General features: G+C 37.4%; 1 protein-coding gene across 1 annotated transcript in view; it reads left to right on the top strand.

Annotated features, from left to right (window-relative positions):
• Positions 1-302: 302 nt before the first annotated feature.
• The window catches only part of LOC127505043 (teashirt homolog 2), a 126,504-nt gene continuing 118,143 nt past the window's right edge, over positions 303-8,663 (top strand). The window contains exon 1 of the mRNA XM_051880295.1: positions 303-338. The gene's annotated coding sequence lies outside the window, so the exon portion shown is untranslated. The remainder of the gene's footprint in view (positions 339-8,663) is intronic.

Below are 8,663 nucleotides of genomic sequence, written 5' to 3'. Positions count from 1 at the left end.
GGTTTCAAAGAGCTGTGTTGAAGTTTTTAGGGCTTTAGGAAACATAGCTTTCAATCTTTGAGACTCAAAAACATCAAATACCGAACATGCAATACCCATGGCACATTATTTTTACATGAGCACTACAAAATCATTATTTAAATACTGAAGTGTTCTGATCACAGAAAAATTACAGACATCTTTCATCTAAAAAAAAAAACAGAATATGGGATTAGATGCAGTATTTTTTAAATATGTTTCTTAAATGGTAAATATGTACATTTAATTTTCTCCTTAACCAGGCTGACCTGTTGAACCAGCAGTGGTATGGAACGGTCTGTGAAACGGGTGGATCTGAGGTAAGTCACATCAGTTTCTTTGCAGGTCGACCCGGAATTGGAGCAGAATGTCTAGGAATGAAATTTTATGTCCACGGGTTGTTTTTGTTTGACAGGTCATCCATTTTATGTTTTACAGGCTGTCCGTTGTGCTTTGTTTACCCTGTGTTCTATTTCCAACTTGAATGTGTGACGTGTCGTATTAATGAATTCCCAACTCGGAAGCAGGAATTTCTCAGTTGCGCTTGAAGGCAGATCAAGCGACAGCTCTCCGGTGAAGTTATTTTAGTTTTCAGGGCTGTATTTCAAATATTTTACACCAAAAATGATAGTAAACTGAAGTAAAGCTAAGGTTTCAGCCTTCTTCATCTAAATTATTTGTTAGATAGGCTGCTATGCATGCATAAATCATATTGGTTGTGTAAAAGTGGTGCAGATTTGTTTATTTGTTTTGGCTACTTCCATATATGTCTTTCCCCAACTTAAATGAGTTACTTGTCGCAATAATCAATATTTAGTTTCGTATAACCAGAACTTTGACTAGTCATCATAAGTTATTTTGGTCCTTACTGCAGCAGATTTGAGTCAAAACTCACCCTCTTAGACAGGAAGAGCAGTATTTCATGTGGTCAAATGCGTTCAAACAGCCACAAAAGACCACCTTTTCTCCACCTACTGACCTAATACGTAAACATTATGGAAAGCACGCTAGCCAGACAAGATTTAAACTTTGTCTGCTGAAGACCCAAGTTTGGTTTGAAGACGAAAAATGTACCAAGCACAATGTTCTCTCACCATTCCTGATTTCTAATACGCATTCATCGCGTTCAGCGTGGTCTTGTGGCCATCAGAACAGAAACGAAAGCTCATGCTCTCCGTATTTTTTCCGTCACCTCCTTTCACGTTCATATGTAAATCGCTTGAACTTATTTTGTCCATTAGATCGAAAGATCTGAAAAAACCCACACATTTACCCGCCCATAGACCCTCCCCTCGAAGAAATCAGGACAGAAGTGGTTGAAAGTGAACAAAAGAGATGGATTAAAACACCAGGTGTAAACGGGAATGTGTCTCCCTTGTCTGTTTGTGATCCGATCAACCAAAACGCATCTTAATACCAGGTGTAAACAGGACCTAAGTAGTAGCTTACCAGGTGCCAAACAGTTTTACTACTGTTATCTCACATTTCCAAGTGAAAAAAGATTATGGTCTGATCTCAGTCAGGCAGGACTGTGTATGTTTCAACTGTTTCAAACTGCAACTTTCATATTTTCGTTGGATTTAGTTAATGTTACTTGATTAACTCAGATGCGATGTTACAGCAGCATTGATGCTGAAACGCTCATGGCTGACTGGGTGCCAAAGATCTGCTGCATGTGAAACTCTTCAACCGTTCCATCACTGGATTCACGTTTTCTGCATGTCACTTTGCTTAATAATCTCCTAACAATCCTTCAACTTGGCTGCACATTCCGGAATCCTCAAAGCATGAAAACAGCTGGCTTCCAACAGCCCGACTGTCAGGGTCTCCTTCGCTGTCCGTGATGGAAATATCAAACCAGTGAGCCGGAAGTGGACATCTCAATCTAAGTCCTTCTCACCATCCACCACCACACACATCCTCCACATAATTCATGCGCTGTGAGCTTTCACTGGATGCTGTTCAACCTTTTATTTTTTTTGTCTTACTGTTTCCCTTTTTGCTCTGTGTAAAGCCGGGTGCACACAATGTGTGTTTTCTTTTTTTTGGGCCGTTATTTTGACAAATTTCAGTTATTATAAACTTTCTTTTTCTGTCTTATATCAGTAAATTTTAATGTTTGATTATTTTAAGAATCATTTACAGTGATGAGAGTGCTCAACACGCTGAAACTGAAGAAAACACTTGCAAATAGGAAAAACACCAGCTAATTAAGAAAACATCTTTAGCAGTTTGACAACACATCCATTGCAAATACTCACAACACAACCAAATACAGAAACGAGCTGCAAATAGCACAGACCACAACGGAAATGTTTCAGGGGGACCCCAATAAGTGACGAACCTGGCTGGGACATGCTTATTGTTAAATGTCTACTCATCAGTGGTGTTGACGATGACCTGAAAGGTGAGTTTTTTGTTTATTTTAACATCCTGATCGTATGTGCATTGTGAGTATTTGCAGCTTGTTTCTGTATTGGTTGTGTTGTGAGTATTTGTAGCGTGTTTCTGTATTGGTTGTGTTGTGAGTATTTGCAAATCGTTTCTGTATTGGTTGTGTTGTGAGTATTTGTAGCGTGTTTCTGTATTTAGTTGGGCTGTGAGTATTTGCAGCGTGTTTCTGTATTTGGTTGGGCTGTGAGTATTTGAAGTGTGTTTCTGTATTTGGTTGTGTTGTGAGTATTTGCAGCATGATTCTGTATTTAGTTGGGCTGTGAGTATTTGCAGCGTGTTTCTGTATTTAGTTGGGCTGTGAGTATTTGAAGTGTGTTTCTGTATTTGGTTGTGTTGTGAGTATTTGCAGCATGATTCTGTATGTAGTTGGGCTGTGAGTATTTGCAGCGTGTTTCTGTATTTGGTTGGGCTGTGAGTATTTGCAGCTCGTTTCTGTATTTGGTTGAGTTGTGAGTATTTGCAGCATGATTCTGTATTTAGTTGGGCTGTGAGTATTTGAAGCGTGTTCCTGTATTTGGTTGTGTTGTGAGTATTTGTAGCGTGTTTCTGTGTTTGGTTGTGTTGTGAGTATTTGTAGAGTGTTTCTGTATTTGGTTGTGTTGTGAGTATTTGTAGCGTGTTTCTGTATTTGGTTGGGCTGTGAGTATTTGCAGCTTGTTTCTGTATTTGGTTGAGTTGTGAGTATTTGTAGCGTGTTTCTGTATTTGGTTGAGTTGTGAGTATTTGTAGCGTGTTTCTGTATTTGGTTGCATTGTGAGTATTTACAGCACATGAGAGTAAATTTGATTGAAAGTCATCTAAGTGATTTAAGTAATTTCAGTTAGTAGCCTCTCTGATTTCACTTACTATAATGTGATGGCATTCTTTACTGTGGTTGAAAATTACTTATATTGTGGTAAATATTTTGGTAGATTTTTTTTTTTGTATGATAAACTATTTTGGTACTGTGTTTGGTCAACACTTGTTGTCTCATTGTCAAAAATCTGCATACTGAAGCCAAACTGAATTGAAAACTATTGGAAAAAAGACATTTGAAGAAAGGTGACTTGAGACAATGAGGTTCTCTCTATATTTTACTCATCATAAACCATATTATTAAATAGATAGCAATAGAAAGAAGCCGTTTCATCCCAGGTGGCCCAACAAATGCACAGGAAATGTCTTCACACAGTGCTTAGATGCTCTACATGAGCGACATTAAAGTACGCTGGCTAAATATTTCAACGTTGTAATGGAAGCATTAAAAATGTGACATTTAATTCTCAAAGTGGTCTATTGGAGCATACAAACGCACAGGATAGATTTGCCCCATTGCTTCTAGAACGATTCACCCCATTTCCAGAACAGACCAATCAGTTTAATATGAAACCCCTTGTGCTTATATAAATTGCATACATCCGAGGGTTGCATGTGCGTGCACCATATTTTCTCATATTGCCAACTGCAGATGAATGAAGAGGAGAAACACAATCGTGGGGTTTGGTGAAAAGCGTTCTGCGTGCCGTGCCGAATGGATTGACTGACATCCATTTAGTTGATTTGCCTCTGGCAATGAAAAAACACTTTTGAAATGAATAGCATCTTTCCAATCCCTTTCAAAATGTCCATATCTCTCGTGTGCAAGATTTCATCTTTCTTTAGCTTTTCACATAGCACCACTCGCATTCAGCTTGCATGCAGTTTGAATTAGCTGAGGCCTTATTGTCATATACTGTATATATAAGAGCATATGGGGGTTGATGTGCAAAATATTATTTTATGAAATTATGATGTTTGTGATTTTATGAGAAGTCATAGTATATATTTGATAAACATGGCAAATAGTGATCATTTTAGTACAAATCTTTATTTATTATTCTGCTCTCTTGAATATATAATTTTGATTGGTAAATCATGTTTTTCAAATTCCTACACAGCTGTTCAATTTTATTTTATTTTATTTTATTTTATTTTATTTTATTTTATTTTATTTTATTTTCCAATAAGAACACTCTTTGAACACTCTCCAAAAGAACACTCTTTCCAATAAGAACAAAACCTTTTTGTCTCAAGCGCTCCACTTCTCTGGTGAAATTATAGTCTTAGCCTTTTTTAAGCAAGCATGACTCTTTTGTAGGAATCTCTAGTTTTATTTTCTCTGGGTGCCATGACTTTTTCCTCTTCATGTCTTATGCCTGCAGATCCAAATCAAGCGGTAATGGACAGATAGCTCTCATGTTTCTGTGAGGGACTACAAGGTGTCTCCATGGGAGGATGAGTGTGATAAATAAATGAGCAGATGAGTTGGTCTCTGACAAGTGAGGGACACGGCGTATCAGGCACATTTTTGATAGTGATCTAATTCAACTGGCAGCCACGGATGTTGATTAAATCAGAATGTCAGACACTTGACAAGACGAGACAAAAACCAACGAAAAGCCTGTTGGAACAGCGGGACGTGCCGCAAGATCTTCGATTCCAAAACGTGTCTGGAAAGGAAGACGCACTGGGGATTGTACTGTTGCACTCGATGTTGCTATCATCAACCCCGTGAAACCCAGCCATAGCCCTCTGACCGTCGTTCGCCTACAGCCTCGAAGTGTGTGTGCTTTAGTGGCAAAAAACGCCAGTACAGTTGAGAAGTACCCCTGTAATTACAGAGCGAACAAAAGCTTTCTTTGGAAAGGCAGCACAAAGGAGTATCAATGGCACATCACTCGGAAGGCTGGGCGGGAACGCTGCAGATGGAGGCCTCATTGAATAGCTCTTTGAAAAGGGTGGATGTCGGAGCAAAATAGCTATCACGCTCCAGTAAGGATGTTTTGCGATGACTTTGTCAGTGTCACTTACTCATTAAGCCCGTGTTGTCTTTTCTCACATCTTGTGTTCAGTGTGAAAACCTTGTGTATCTCATTTTCATCCGTCGGTTCATATTTCGATGTAATCATTGATCATCATCGAAATTATTCAGTACATTCAGTCAGTAACACTTTACAACAATAAGGTTTTGTTTGTTAACATTAGTTAACTAAATGAACAATAGTTCTACAGCATTTTTTAATCATAGTTAATATTAATTTCAACATAACTAATACCTTATTAAAATCAAAAGTTGTATCTTTTAATATATTTATGGACCTGCACTAATAAGTAGTTATATTTTTATTAACTAACGGTAACAAAGATTAATAAATAATCTAACAAATGCATTGATTATAGTTTGTTAAAGGGTCAGTTCACCCAAAAATGAAAATTATCCCATAATTTATTCACCCTCAAGCCATCCTAGGTGTATTTGACTTCCTTCTTTTAGCCAAACACAATCAGAGTTATACTACAAAATATCCTTTATAATGGTAGTGAATTCTACCCTAGATTTTTAAGCCCAAAAAGCACATCCATCCATCATAAAAGTAATCCATACGACTCCAGGGGGTTAATAAAGGCCTTCTGAAGCAAAGTGATGCATTTTTAAAAGAAAAATATCCATATTTATTACTTTATAAACTATAATTACTGGCTTCTGGTAACTGCCATTCGGCCCCCCCCCCCCCAGGAATCTGGTCTCCTTTAGGACCCAGGCAGTAATGCCTAATCAAAACTTGTTATCGTGATGTCTTGACAAATTATAACCTATTTCACTATTGTATGATGTTTATTACATTAACTGCACAAACAACATGCTTGAAAGATAAAATGAATGCCTGTGTATTGCGGAATTAAACAAACTGGAAACAGATATTGGAAGCAAAAAACATACCTAATATAATATATACGCTAAGCTAGCAGGCTAATCAGGTAGATGTATGCTATGCTACTACATAACAGTAAGAACGAGAAATGCTTGATTTCACAACCTATAGCTTCAGTTACATACTAGTATATGAACCATATAGTTGATGAACCATGTAGACATTAATGGTCATTATAACGCATTTTAAACAGTATAAATCATAACGTGATTTTGCAGGAATTATAATCAGGCGCAACAAATACATCCCATTAATAGTCCTAAAAAAGACCCAATTCCTGGGGGGGGGGAATTGGGTCTAAAAAAGACCCAATTCCTGTCTTTCGCGTACAGCCGTTACTGGAAGCCAGTGATTATAGTTTATAAAGTTATAAATATGGATATGTTTCTTTCAAAAACACGTCGCTTTGCTTCAGAAGGCCTTTATTAACCCACTGGAGCCGTGTGGATTACTTTTATGATGGATGGATGCGCTTTTTTGGAATTCAAAATTTAGGGTACCATCCACTCCCATTATAAAGCCATATATTTTTAATATGACTCTGATTGTGTTTGGCTGAAAGAAGATAGTCATATACATATAGGATGGCTTGAGGGGAGTAAATCATGGGATAATTTTCATTTTTGGGTGAACTATCCCTTTAATGTTAGTTAATGCATTATTGTAAAGTGTTGCCTATCTTTAAAAAGCTCAGCTGAATATTTATAAAAGAAGACCTTGGCGTCGTGATGCATCTCGAGCAGATTTTAAAAATCAGAAGTCATAAGAAGTAAATCATAGACACAAATACATACAGATGTAGCGTTCGAGCCGCCCGTTCGTCGTTCACCTCCTTTTCCGCACACTCACATGGAGGTCAGGGTAGCATGTAGCCAGTCGTTGTGCTAATCTTCTTTGTCACTCATAAAATTTACACTACATCTCCCTGTTGGAGGCCTGTCATTTTCCTCCTGCCTTCAGCTGTCACCACACACGAGTAATTACTCGGAGGGTTTGAATGGGCCCTTGATTATTTATAGGGTCGGATGTCTGAAAAAACCTTATACGCTGCTTTGAATTATTTCACATTAGTGATAATGCATGAAAACGAGGACTTTTTCTCCTTCCAGAGCTCAGGATAATCATGACCACATAGGAAGTGTCTCGCACCGGCAGGACTAATGATCGTAAAAGATCTTCTTCAAATGGTTCGGAGGAATGAGACTAAACATAATTTCAAGGCTGAGTGAGAATGTCAGGAAAAAGTACTGTGATCTTTTCAATGTTGTGCAGAACCTGCAGACGGATATCAAGGATACTGGCTATGTCGAAGATTGAATGTGATTTAGAAAGGTTTGTTTGCAAAGTTAGATCCTATCTGTAAGGCTTTAGAGAGAAAATGCGGAGACTATGTAGTGGTATTGAAACACGTCTGTCTGAACAATAGCAGATGTGTGTTTCAAAACAGTTTTTTAGTGCAAAAATGTCAGTTTTTAATTGCAATATTGACTTGTTTTCCATTAAATACATCTTAAAATCTTTAAAACAGTGTAAACAAGATGTTAAGACTTTTCATACATTATATTTTGAATAATATTTCACTGGCATTTTTTCACTTGCCTTTAATTTAACTTGTTTTTCACTTCAATACTGTATTTAAACTGGAAAATTAGATATAAATAAATATCTAAAAATCCTTGAAACCAGATCAATTTACTTAAATTAATTTAAGGATTTTAAGATTTGTTTTTTGGAAAATAAGTCAAAAATTGCCCATGATGCCACAGAGTTGTGGAAAATACCTATTAAGAATAGCTTTTTTGGCTTGGGCAAGTAAGCAACCGCCTAGCAACACCATAGCAACTACTCAGAATGCCTCCCCCTGACTTTCGATTTTCCCTTTGCAGTCAATAAAACATTAAAAATATATATTAAAGACATAGAATTATATTAAATGAGGAACTTGAGACATTGAGGGTGACTTTGACTTGGAACACCCTAGCAACCACTCAGAACACCTTAGCAACTCCAAAGCAATGGAAATGAGTTTAGACACGGGCAGACAGAAATTTACTTGGAAAATTGTGTAGAAACTACTACTGTGAGTTGAGTATTAAACTCCTCTGAAGACACATGCTGAAATAGTGTGGTAACTTTTTCTTTGTGATCTCACTTCCTGTCATCCTGAGATTATGTCTCCTCCTGTGGCTCTGTATGTTGATTGCTGTTTTGCAATCCTGCTTGTAATGGTCCCATTCCTGATTGTTTTGTTCACCTGTTTAATGATTTTTATACACATCTCTGCCTTCTTTTCAAAAGAAAGGTTAAAGCAGAGAATTTTATTGCTCAGAGGTTGTCTTTCACTTGAAACTGATCTTCAGTTTCATGAGATTTGTAGAGCATTGATGTCCCGTTGGCCTCATGTTTTGAGTCAAACGTCATTTGTCTGTTTCGCTCCATGGATGAACATTTCCGCCTAGC

Source organism: Ctenopharyngodon idella, chromosome 22 (genome assembly GCF_019924925.1).
Source record: "Ctenopharyngodon idella isolate HZGC_01 chromosome 22, HZGC01, whole genome shotgun sequence".
NCBI lineage: Eukaryota > Metazoa > Chordata > Actinopteri > Cypriniformes > Xenocyprididae > Ctenopharyngodon > Ctenopharyngodon idella.
This window is presented reverse-complemented; position numbering and strand designations above follow the sequence as displayed.